We start from the raw sequence: 13118 nt of genomic DNA, 5'->3' as shown, positions 1-13118 counted from the left end.
GCTCGGTCGAGTGGCAGGTCGAGCTGGCTTCTCTCATGCATTCTCCACTCGGTCGAGTCCTCCTCAGCACACGGTCGAGTGTCTGGTCGAGTGTGTGGTCGAGTTGGACTCTGGACCTTGGTTCTTCAGCCTTAACTCTCTTGCTTTCCTTTCATGATTGGCTCACTTCTCCTCAGCATTGCTTCCATGCTCCTTAAGCTCCAAAATCACCTGATTATGCATGAAAAGATGCAAATGCAATGCAACTAAACTCTAATGCATGATTAGTGCTAAAGCTACACAATAATGGCCTAAATGGATAGCAAAAGATGCAAAAGATGTGAATAAACTAAGGGAAAACATGGTAAAATATATGAACATCAAAGAGAAGATATTTACAGAATCTAGGTTGATAGTGTAACATTCGTGAACCGGAATCCCGGTTTGGGATGTGCATCGATCGATGCAGTAGGAGCATCGGTCAATGCTGGCTCAATTTCGTGTGTTTTGACTTAAGTCAAACGCTGCGTTTTGGGCAAAGGGGAAGGGAAAACCCTTAAGTCGCTCTTTTTGTCTCATTAGACGTCTTTAGCCATTTTTGAGAAAACAAAAGGAAGAGAGAACTGTTTTTGGACGTTTGTGGTGATTTCTGGAGATTTGTGGCGTTTCTTGGTGAGATCTGTAGCTGAGATCGTTGTAGGAGCTTCCTCGAGGCTTGTTCTTGTTTGTTAGAGGTTCAGATTCTTCTGTGGCGAAGGTAAGTGCATGACCATGGCTTATCTAAGCTAGAGGACTCTTTAATCTGTTTGTTGTGTGATGTTAGACTTGTTAGATCGTTGCTATGGACATTAGGGAGCTTTCTTGTGGCTTGGGATCGAGTTTTGTGGTTGTAGGAACGAAGATCCGGCGAGAAGCTTTGGGGAAAACACGGTGCTCGACATTGCGTCGATCGATGCATATCTTGCATCGGTCGATGCAAGTGCGAGGACAGCGCGTAAAACTCTAGGGTTTTCGCGTTATGTCGAGCATGCGTCGGTCGATGCAGATTGGGTATTGGTCGATGCAAGTTACACTTGCATCGGTCGATGCAGCTTCTGTGTCAATCGATGCTTCCCCATTTGGCATCGGTCGATGCATGTTGGCATCGGTCGATGCCGAGTGCTGGTTTGTTACTTGTCGTTTGTTGATTGTTGTGTGTTGGTTATTGATACTCTATTGCTTGTGTGTATAGCACAGTAGATGGGAGGATTGCCTTACTGAGTGGTTTTAAAATACTCATGCATTGCAATATGTGTTTGTGGTGCAGGTAAAGGCAAAGTGTGATCGTGGAATCAAGACAATGAAGAGGAGGATGTTCTAGGGACTCGGTTTTATGTTGTCTGGCATTGCTAGGTTGCTAGAGTTGGGTCATTAGAACATTGCTAGGTTGCTGGTTCTATGATTTATGTTATTTGATTATTGGAGATTGCTGATGTTATGAATATTGGTTATTATATTTATTGGATATTGGTATTGTTATTCCGCTGTTGGTTGTGGTTGTGGTTAGGTGGCTAGTGGGTATGGGACCATTAGTTGTAGTTATTTATTATATTATTATTTATTATTTATTATTTAAAAAAAAAAAGTTGGTCGTTTCATTTTGGTATCAGAGCCCCTACGGTTCTAGGTTTGGGTTCACCTTGTTTCACCTCAATCACTGCTCCTATTGTTGCCAAGAATGGTCTCCCTAGGATCAATGGATCGTCTGGTTCCTTATCCATATCAAAGATCATAAAATCAGTAGGGACTTCCACTCTTCCAATCCTGAAAAGCAAGTTCTCTAGGATACCAATGGGATGTCTAATTGTTCTATCAGCTAGAACCAAATACAGACTACTCGGTTTAAAACTACTGAAACCCATCTTGTTGGTAACTGACAGTGGCATGATGCTGACTGAAGCTCCCAGATCGCACAAGCAATATTTGAAAATCTAAAGTCCTATCGAGCATGGCAAAGTAAAAGAGCCAGGATCCTCCAATTTTTCCTCAATTCGTAGTTCAGGATCTAAACACACTTCACTCCTTAGAATTTCATTCCCTATCTCCTTGACAGTTTCCTTAACCTCAATCTCCAACCGAGCTGCTTCCTTTGTGATTTCCTCTTAAAGTTCATGTGGTGGAAAGGGTTAGGAGGTGGAGCTTTTCGCTTGGCCATACGCTATGCAAGCGCCTCTAATTGGATGTCAAGAGCGGCGTTGAACCTTTTCTCTAATTCCCCTTCTTCAGCTTGAGGAAGTTGAGGTTGATCTATCATCTGAACATCTATCCGATGTATCATCTGATCACCATCATCGGGTGTCTCCTCAGGTTCAGCCTCGGGTGGTTCGTCGGTTTGTGATTCTCGAACCACATCAACTCGATCAGTCTCTTAGGGTAAAGGCTCGGGTTCGTACTCAGATATGTAGTACTTGGCCTCATTTATCCCATAGTGATCCATATCCTCTCCATCTTGAACATCGTTGTCCTCAGTGAGGTAATCCTCATAATCATCATCAAGGAAGATGGCTTCGGCAGTGGCATAATCCTTTGGGTTCTGAAGAGCTTTTCCTGGAAGCTGGTTGATATTTGGAGGTGGTTGGTTGTTGTGGTGGCCCTCTAAGTACCTCAGCTTAGTGTATCCAGAATCGATCTTGTTCCTCATCTCCGCAAACCGTTTTGTGTTGTCCATAGCAGCGGATGCTTGGTTTTGGATCATCTATTGAATTAGGCCGCATAGTTCAGCTTCTTGGGATTGGTTCTGCAGGCCTTGCTGTTGTTGGAATCCAGGTGGTGCTATTGGTTGGTGGTAATTGCCAGAATATTGCTGCTTAGGGGCATAGCCTTGATTGTATTGGACAAAAGGCTTTTGCTGGACCTGGTTCCCTTGAACTGCTGATAGGTAGAGTTGGTCTAGAGGATTGACAACATTTGGGTAACGGTATGACAGATTCGGATTTGGCTTGTAGTTGTTGTACCCTTTGTTGTAATCTCCTTGGTTCTTGATGTAGTTCACATCCTCTAGCTGAGAATTCTCCCCATCTTGTTGCAAAAACTGTTCTTTTTTGGAGATTGCATGGACATGCTGCGGCTGGTTGAGTAGCCTATCGAGCTTGTCATTGAGGGCTTTCATGTCCCTCTTGTACTTGGCATCATCCTCTTCAGTAGATCGCACAATACGATCGTACTCCTCATTGTAATGCCCATCAGACTGAGCCAAGTTCTCCACTAGATCCCAAACTTCATCGACATCCTTGTTGAGGAAGTTTCCATTGCTTGCGGTGCCCAGCAACATCCGTATTTTAGGGACTACACCTCGGTATAGTGTACATAGAAATGAAGCATTGCTGAAGCCATGATGAGGACATCTGGTAGTGTATCCCTTGAAACGTTCCCAAGCTTCACTAAACGCCTCATTGTTTTTCTAAACAAAGCTAGAGATGTCATTTTGCAGCCTTGCGGTTCTGGAGTTGGAGAAGAATTTTGCTAGAAACGCCTTCTTGCATGCTTCTCAGGTGGTGATGGACTCCATGGGGAGTGATTTCTCCCAGAGGTGCGCTTTGTCTCCCAAGGAAAATGGGAAAAGCCGGAGTTTGAATTCATCCTCACTAACTCCATTAATCTTGGTTAGGCTACAGAGCCTATCAAACTCATCCAGGTGGTCCAATGGGTCCTCCATTGGTAATCCATGAAACTTGTTGCTTTGAATCATCTGGATGAGACTACTCTTGATCTCAAAATTGTTGTTCTAGACAGCAGGTGGCACAATTCCATTCCTTTGAGTATGAGTAGATGGAGCATCCCCTGCTCCTATGTTGGTCCTTTCTTGAGGAGCTGGTGGACCGTTCTGATTGTTCATTGTCTCCTCAATTGTTGCTGGTTGCGGTTGTTGAACTTGTTATGGATGGAGTAACCTTGGTCTGTCGATGTTGTCGATGAAAGGATTCAAGTTTTGGCGACCCTTGGATCGCGTTTGCATGCACAAGTAGGTGATCGATTGAGTACACGAAGGTCAACCCAATCCAGGTGATCGAGTGACAGGTCGGATGGGTGCTCGGGTCGTACCTGAAATGCTAAACAAAAAAACACGAAAGCAAACAAGTTAGATTCCAAACCAGTTTAGATAAGAGAACTTGATCTAGCAAGTGCTGAAATCCTAAACGTAGCAAATTAAATTCAACCAAATGACAACGGCGCCAAATTGATAACAGGATTTTCACCCAGGGTATCAATTCCATATGCAGTTGTAGTACAAAGGGTTATCAATCCAAATGCTTGTTATGCTAGCAGATAAGATATGATCATAAGAAAGCAAGTCAAGCCAGGCAAGAAATGGTTTTGATCTAACAATCCTAAAAGAAACAAAAGAAAACAAATAAACAACAAACCACACGACCTAAGCACTCGATGCAAGCATTCAAGTACAGGATCTGGTGGGGTGATCGAGTAAGCAAGATGAGTATGAACAGCTCGAAGGGTTACACGAAGCTGGTGATCAAGTACCAATTCGGGTAAGGGATCGAGTTATTAATAAAAATGTAAACAATCAAAATACGAAAGCTCCTAAGGATGGGGTAATCGACTCCTAAGTGTTCCTGACCAATATGGATGTCCTACATGCCTCAAGCAAATATTCCCTAGACAATGAATCTCTAAAATCTTGTTAAAACACTCTCGTGATAGAAACAATCAACCTTGATCACTTCCCTACAAAACTCTCGTTGGAGAAACATTACCAAACAGGCAATACGAACCGATTCATTATTGCCAATAAACCCCTTACTCATCTAATCTCTTAGGCTATGTGAGTAAATCTCTGGCATTGATTGATTCACGCATTTCATCTACACCTCTCGATGGTAAAACACCCTAGATCTAATCTCACCCTCTCGGTTTGTTGATAGCATTAAGAACACCAATCTAGAAGGGAAATTATAAAACATAAACAATCAAGCTAACACATCCTATCGATCAAGAACACAAAATCATATATCCCATCTCTAGAAACTTTGTATCACTACCCATATTTCATTGCAGAAAACATAAAAGCATAGATAAACGAAAATTGCATTGTATTAAAATATAAAGTAGAAGAGAAGAGTACTGAGTAGAAATCTAAAAGGATAACAAAAAGAAGTAAAAAAATCCTAACAAAGATAGAAACATGTTTGAGTCGCTCAAGATCTCTCTCAGAAGCTCTCGCTCTATGGTTTGAGGGTCTTCGGCGTGCTTGGGCGAGAGGAAGAAGAGGGGGGTTTATATATGGAAACCCCTTTGACCTAGCTTCCTAGTCCTGCATGAGGGTCTGCTCGATGGGATGCACGAGGATGAGGTCGGGTTACTCCTTGGGTAGGTCTTTGGTTTGTTCTTCCTTCTCTTGGATCCTCCTCGATCGGGTTGGGGTTCGGACTGTTCTTCCTGCTCAATAGCTCTTTCGGGTACATGCTCGGATTTGACCTTGTTTTCCCCCATTTACGCTCTAAAGCACCTGTTTTCATCCAAAGTATGCAAATGCAAGAATGCAACACCCTAAATGGCCTAAATGTGAATTCCTACAGTTAATGACCTAAAAATGCTAAGGTAAGGGTATAAACAATGCAAAATATGGACAAAAAATGCTGTTTAAAACATTTAAATTAGAGAGTTATCAACACTCTTTTGTTAAATCTAGGTGCTTAATCAAGACGACACACCTCTCTTGTCCAGTCTGGTCATTGGAGAAGGTGTAGTGAACGATGCAACATATGTTGTGCTCTTCAACGCAATACAGAGATTTGATCTCACAAACATCAATTCAACCATAGCTTTGGAGTTTGCTGGAAACTTCTTTTATCTCTTCATCTTAAGCACATCACTTGGTGTTGCAGTATGCTTTTTTCGCACTTCTTCTCAAACTTCAGCACTAGAATTTGAAGTTAACCAGAAAAGTTCTTACTCATTTTCTTTCTCAGGCTGGATTGCTCAATGCTTTCATTATGAAGAATCTCTATATTGGAAGGTATATATTGCGCGTTTATGGCTCGTTATATACATGATTTTCTTTTTTGGTTAGTTCTTGGTAGTTCTATGCTTTGTTAGTTACGTTCTTTCTTTAATACTTCACTTTCTTTTTTGGTTAAATTAGGCACTCTACATGATGTGAGCACGGGATCAGACACGTGTCTAGGACTGCTCGAGCTTCACCTGGACACCTCTTGGATGCTCGGACAATCGGTACTAGCGTCCAGCAGCTAACGTAGGTGGCATGTATCTGACCCAGGACAGCAATATAGCATCATTCAGTCCCCAAGGATCATCAAGGAGGGGCAAGACAAGGCAATCTAATGGGTAGTTCCAGGCCAAGCTCCAACCATTACACCAAGAAATCATGGCTAGCATCACCAATGAAGATCCTTGGGTGCGACCAGCTTTGGGAAGCTTGATTCGCGTGTCTTCACCATCACGCTAGTGTGAAGACACTCCTAAGTCATTAGAAGGAGCTGTACTCTTTTTCCTACTTCGGGTTTGACCCAATGGGTTTACCGAAAGGGTTTTAACGAGGCAGCGAGCTCTAGTGCATCTCCACTTCGTTCCCACTTGGCTCATGACTTGGAAGCTTTCATTGACAAGATAATGGGCCAAGGAAGTGAAGATCCTAACCTTGTCCAGCTAATAACGTGGCATTTCTATCTCCTTCCTTCCATTCCTTTATTTTATCTTGAACCTTCTATGACTGTTGGATGGTCTTTGCCTTTGAATTACTTTTGCTTTTGCTTTTAGGGACATGTATCCTTAGCTTTGGCCGCGTGTCTAGGGTTTTAGTGTCCCCCTTATGTAAGCTTGCCTATATAAAGGCCTAAACCCTCATTGTAAAAGTAAGACTTGAATATAGAATTAATTTCCAAAGAGAGAATCTTTGTTTCTTGTCTCATCCCTCTCCTTAGCCCAAATCGAGGACTTGGCTCTTGAGAAACCCTAGGAGATTCACGAATCGGGTTTGTAATCCCCTAGTTCGACCGTATAACGAGCTGAGCCATCTCTCGTGTGTCGTCGCAACGATTCACCCTTCTATATGCAGCGTCCTCCGTCCATCCGTACGCAGCGTCCCATCCAACCATTCCCTTGAGAACCAATCAGGTTGAGTTTCTTACCGAGATGTTCTCCCATACAACCATCCTTCCGGAGATTGTCGAGTCGAGTTATTCATCGGCAAATCTCGTCCCGCTTCCGTCCTCCCATCCGTCCATGATGCGACCCAAGGACGCGATAGCGGTATGGACGCGGTACGGTCACGACTTGAGCTCTCGGCCAACTTTCGAACGGTAGAACTTTCCTCGGCAAAGGTTTTGGGGTTCGGATCTAGGTGAGAACCAAACTAGGGAAATGGAGTTTGAAGGAATTCAAACGAGCCGTTTAGGAGATACGTCGAGAAGCCACGAATGGATCGATCGGACGGTACGGATGCGGAATGAACGAACAAACGGTCGCGGTGGAATCGATGGGGAAAGCGAGTTGAGACGGTTCGATGGAGGACTCAAGGTCGTGCGAAAGAGAAAACGAGGTTACAAAGGGGATTAGATGGAAGTGACGCGAGGTGGAGATGAATGGATCGAATGACGACACAAGAGAGTTTGTTCTTCTCTTGATACGGTCGCTAACAAGATCAAACCCGGTTTGAATCTTGTTATGGTTCTCTTACTTAGACAATCCCGTATTGGAATAATGAGAGGATGGAGACAAGTCAAGAATCTCTCTTGAGAAAAAAGGTTTAATTTTCATTCAAGTCTAAAGGAGGAACAAGGGCTTAAGGAGAGTTTAAATACCTAGGTCTAGATAGGAGCTTAAGGACACGCAGATTCATCTTGATCCGCACATCGTCCTTTGACGTGTCCCTTTTACAAAGAGAACACATCGCCACCTTTTGACTAACACGCTTAGCCACAAACACTCTCCAATGTTCACAAGCATAAGGATAAAGAGGGGAATATTCCCATTGTTCAAAATTAAACAAAAATGTAAAAGGGATAGAAAGATAACCGCCTTAGCCTGGCGCGTGAAGCAACTTAGCTTTTAGGCGTGTTGCGCCAAGCTCCTTGCCTCGTTAAAACCTCTCCGGTAAACCCTTTGGAAAAAACCCGGAGTAGGAAAAAGAGTACACTTCCTCGCTGCGGCGACTTTGGTGTCTTCACTCTTGGGTAAGAGTGAAGACTGTGCGGTCCGAGTCTTCGAGTTCTTCTTTGGGCGTTGTTCGAGGGTCGAATGAACGTGTAAAAAGCTGTTCCGCAGCTGTGACATCTTGGTTGAGTTCCTTGACCGGTTGGTGGTCCTTCTCCAATGCGTCTTGGGCGCCTTTTTCGGGGCTCCGTGGCCTCGTCGTGACTCTGTTGAGCTCCCTCGAAGTTTTGGCCGCGTTCCGAGTAGGTGTTCTGTCCTTGGCTGGTGCATCCTGCCTTGGCGCCTCGGAGTTGTCTTGTGTTCCTCGGCGGTCTCGGCTAGGCTCCATTTCTACGATCACATCATTCCCTCCCCCTTGAAAAGGTTTTGTCCTCAAAACGTAGTTGTCTTCACCTATATTGAACACGGCAAGATCAATAGCGTATAAGCGAGTAAGTGTTCCATGCTTACCTCAAGGTGCGAATTGGGAGGCGTGATTGGTGATCTCCTTGATGCCCGGGCATGGGCTATGATGTTCGCCTGACGTCGGTTGGAAACACACCGGCTTAAAGTGTGACTCGATCCAATCACTCGCCTTAGAGAGTAAACTTGCTAGTCGTGCCTTGCCATGATCATTGTCGCATGGTGTGATGTACGCCATCTCCGTTAGCCGACCCTCCACAGTTCCCGAACTATCTAGGAAACGACTAGCAACTGTGCGGATCAACTCCGACAATGCTCCCTTAGCGCCTGTAAACCTTTCAACCACAACATCTCCGTTAGGACTTGGTTTGAGCCCTTAGGGGACGTTCTAGCAATATAGGGTTGAATTAAGAGGTTCGTTTTATGGTCCGAATCTTTAGACAGGGTTGATTGCATTTCACAAACTTGCGCAGGACTCAAGGGTTTTAAACAAATGCGCATATTATCATGGTCAAAGGAGTATTGGTTGATGTGACCACAGTGAGTGGTCCTCTTGTCAGACTGCCAAGGGCGCCCCAATAGGAGGTGGCCAGCCTGCATAGGGATCACATCACATAGGACTTGGTCCTTGTATGGTCCGACACTGAAAGGGACGGTGACCTGTTCCTTGACTTGGATCACAGCCTTATCATTCAACCATTTCAAGCGATAAGGACGAGGGTGGTTTGTTGTCCCTAGGGACAATTTCTTGACAAGACTAGAGCTTGCCACATTCGTACAAGATCCTCCGTCTATAGTCAAGCCACACACTCGACCACTTACAGTGCACTTGTTGTGGAAGATGTTTGCGCGCTGGTTGGTGTTTTCTTCGGCCGCCGCGTTGCTGCTGAGAACGCGTCTAATCATTTGGAGTTCCCCAACCTCTGGCTCGGCTATAGTGACTTCCAGTTCTGCTTTGCCTTGAGCTTTCTCCTCGGTCGCCTCATCTTCAGACTAGATCTCACCGGCCTCGGTGAGGATCATCGTGCGGGCATTCGGGCATTCGCGAGCGTAGTGTCCTCTGCCTTGACACTTGAAACAGACTATGTCACGGCTCCGGACGTCATTGATGTCTTGTCGTGGGTCTTGTCGCTCGATGGAGTTCGGCTCCCTTGCCTTGAATCATGAGTCAGTGCTGACTGCCTTCGGCTTCTCCGGCAATCGGTTCGAGGGAGACGCATTAGGAGTCCAGGTTGAAGCTCCTTGAGGGCGAACACGTGACGCGGAGGCGCTCTTCTTCTTGATCTGGCCCTCTATTTGTATCGCAAGGTGCAACAACTCTTCGAACACTTGATACTGCTGGCGCTCGACTTTGTGTGCAATACGCTCTTGCAAGCCATCGAGGAATTGAGCCATGAGGGATTCCTCGGAGTTATCGATCTGCAAGCGGTTGCGCAAATGTTCAAACTCCTCATAGTACTCTTTAACAGATCGTGAGCCTTGAGAGAGTCGCCGGAACTTCTTTTGTTGTTCTCGATGATAATGCGGCGGCACAAAGCGTCAGCGCATCTCCACTTTAAGAACTCCCAAATGGTAATAGGCCGTTCTCGGTTGCGGCATTGCTCTGCCTCGAGGCGATCCCACCAAGTAAGCGTGTGGCTGGTGAATTGAGCTATGGCGTACTGGACCTTGCGTAGGTCAGGATAGACGTGACACAAATATAAGTGTTCCATGCAGCTCTCCCAGTCGAGGTAGGCTTTGGGATCAGATTTTCCAGCGAACGTGGGCGTAGTCATTTTGTGAGCTAGCTCATGGTGCCTTGGAGCATCGTCGTAGCAGTCATCTCGCCGGTAGCATCGTCTAGGTCTCGGTTGATAACCTTCTTCGGATTGATCGCTCTCCGTCTCTAGTCATTGACGTCTCGCGGGTTGAGGATCTTCCCTCGGAGGGATCAACAGCTCAAGCTGGTTCATGCGTTTGGCCAGCCGTTGCGTAGGGCTGCAAGAGTGACGCCTATCTCGGGTGGAGGAAGAGGATTCACTTGTTGTTGCGGTTTGGCCATCGTTCGTACGGACTATGACGTGTCGTGAGTTGTGTTTGAATTTTGTACCTCGCAAAAACAAAAGTAAACCACAAGACGCGTGAGTATCATTCATCCTAAGGTCCACACACAAGCTAAATAATTGTGTTGTCAACAAAGAACGTTGCTGACAGCTAAGATGAAATCAAACCTATGACTAAAACAAATAAAGCAAAAGTGAAAGTGCAAAACGACAAGACTACTTTACGACCGGAAACAAAAACACGTAAACAAGAATACACTCCTAACTTTAACGATCTAAAAGTAAACTCACAAGAACACGAACGAATAGAGATAAGAACTCGAAGACCAAATACACAAACTAACAACCTAGTAGAACAATGAACAACCGCAAACATACACCAATTTAAACCAAACGAACAAGCGAGTCCTATGGAACTAAAAGACGCGAACTTTGCTAATAAAAACTCAAAACTTGACACTTTAAACAAAATAAGAAAGTTCTGGAAACAAACAACCTCGTAGGAGCTTTGAAGCTCTGATACCAAGCTGATGCGACAGGAGGACGCGATAGCGGTACGGACGCGGTACGGTCCCAACTTGAGCTCTCGGCCAACTTTCGAATGGTAGAACTTTCCTAGGCAAAGGTTTTGGGGTTTGGATCTAGGTGAGAATCAAACGAGGGAAACGGAGTTTGAAGGAATTCAAACAAGCCGTTTGGGAGATACGTCGAGAAGCCACAAATGGATCGATTGGATGGTATGGATGCGGAACGAACGAACGAACGGTCACGGTGGAAATGGTGGTGGAAGCGAGTCGAGACGGTTCGATGGAGGACTCGAGGTCGTGCGAAAGAGAACTCGAGGTTACGAAGGGGATTAGATGGAAGTGACGTGAGGTGGAGATGAATGGTCTGAATGACGACACAAGAGAGTTAGTTCTTCTCTTGATACAGTCGCTAACAAGATCAAACCCGGTTTGAATCTTGTTAGGGTTATCTCACTTAGACAATCCCGAATTGGACTAATGAGAGGATGGAGACAAGTCAAGAATCTCTCTTGAGAAAAGGTTTAATTTTCATTCAAGTCTAAAGGAGGAACAAGGGCTTAAGGAGACTTTAAATAGCTAGGTCTAGATAGCAGCTTAAGGACACACGGATTCATCTTGATCCGCACATCATCCTTTGACGTGTCCCTTTTACAAAGAGAACACATCGCCACCTTTTGACTAACACGCTTAGCCACAAACACTCTCCAACGTTCACAAGCATAAGGATAAAGAGGGGAATATTCCCATTGTTCAAAATTAAGCCAAAAAGTAAGAGGGATAGAAATATAACCGCCTTGGCCTTGCGCGTGAAGCAACTTAGCTTTTAAGTTCGTGCTGTGGCGACTTTGGTGTCTTTACTCTTGGGTAAGAGTGAAGACTGTGCGGTCCGAGTTTTCAAGTTCTTCTTGGGGCGTTGTTCGAGGGTCGAATGAACGTGTAACAAGCTGTTCCACAGCTGTGACATCTTGGTTGAGTTCCTTGACCGGTTGATGGTCCTTCTCCAATGCGTCTTGGGCGCCTTTGTCGGGGCTCCGTGGCCTCGTCGTGACTCCGGTGAGCTCCCTTGAAGTTTTGGGCGTTCCGAGTAGGTGTTCTATCCTTGGCCTGTGCATCTTGCCTTGGCGCCTCGGAGTTATCTTGTGCGTCTCGGCGGTCTCGGCTAGGCTCCGTTTCCACGATCACATCAGTCCATCTCTTCTAGAGATCGCCGAGTCGAGTTTCTTATTGGTCGATCCCCATCAAGCCTTGAAGAGAACCGACTAGTTCGAAGGGCGCTCTTCATTCCACAACCGAAGATCCGCGTCCGATCGTCCGCAACGACTATTCAACTGTCTGCCGCATCTTTCCGACCGCAGCGTCCGTCCGTCCGTAGCGACCATCCGTCCGAGAGAATCTGTAGAGGACCGCGTCCGGCGCTCACATCAGCTGGTATCACAGCTAAAAGTTCCTACAAGGTTGTATCTATCCTTTATTTTTCTGTTTTGCATCTTCATAAAAACCCATAAAAATTGCATCTTTTATTATCCTTTGCATTTGTTGTTCTCTAGGTTGTTAGTTTTCTTTCTTGTTTCTAGTGTTGTTATTGTTTGTTCTTGCTTGTGTTCTTGAGTCTTCTTATTTTGTTTGTGCTAGATCTGTTTTAGGTTGAGTTGCTCTTTGTTTTGTTGTTTATAGGGTGCTAGATCCGCTTTTACTTTTGTCTTGTTGCTTTATTTGGTTTTTAACCTTTGCTTGGTGAATATTAAGGGTAAAAGTCATTTGGTTTCTACCACTTGCTTTATGCTCTTTAAATCTCAGCTAAGTATTTTGAATTTCAAACTAGTCAAAGCCACATTTGAGATATTTTGTGTGGTTTAGGTTTAGTTTCCTTTGTGTGTTTGAGGATTAGCCACCTCTCATATCCTTTTGGTCAAGACCACAACATGTGGACGTGGACAGCTGTCTTTGAACCTTGTGTTCCATGGCCGAGTTTTCATCTTGGCCTTTAGTGACTTTAGCC

The 13118-nt window shown here is 45.0% G+C and overlaps 1 non-coding gene across 1 annotated transcript; it reads left to right on the top strand.

Annotated features, from left to right (window-relative positions):
- Positions 1-3344: 3344 nt before the first annotated feature.
- LOC147931048 (small nucleolar RNA R71) lies at positions 3345-3451 on the top strand. The gene has a single exon (XR_015576813.1). It is a non-coding gene; the product is annotated as a small nucleolar RNA R71 (small nucleolar RNA).
- Positions 3452-13118: the final 9667 nt, after the last annotated feature.

This window comes from Camelina sativa, chromosome 12 (genome assembly GCF_030686135.1).
Source record: "Camelina sativa cultivar CO46 ecotype springtype chromosome 12, ASM3068613v1".
NCBI classification, from domain to species: Eukaryota; Viridiplantae; Streptophyta; class Magnoliopsida; order Brassicales; family Brassicaceae; genus Camelina; species Camelina sativa.
The sequence above is the reverse complement of the archived record's forward strand: the minus strand, read 5'-3'. Positions and strand labels throughout refer to the sequence as shown.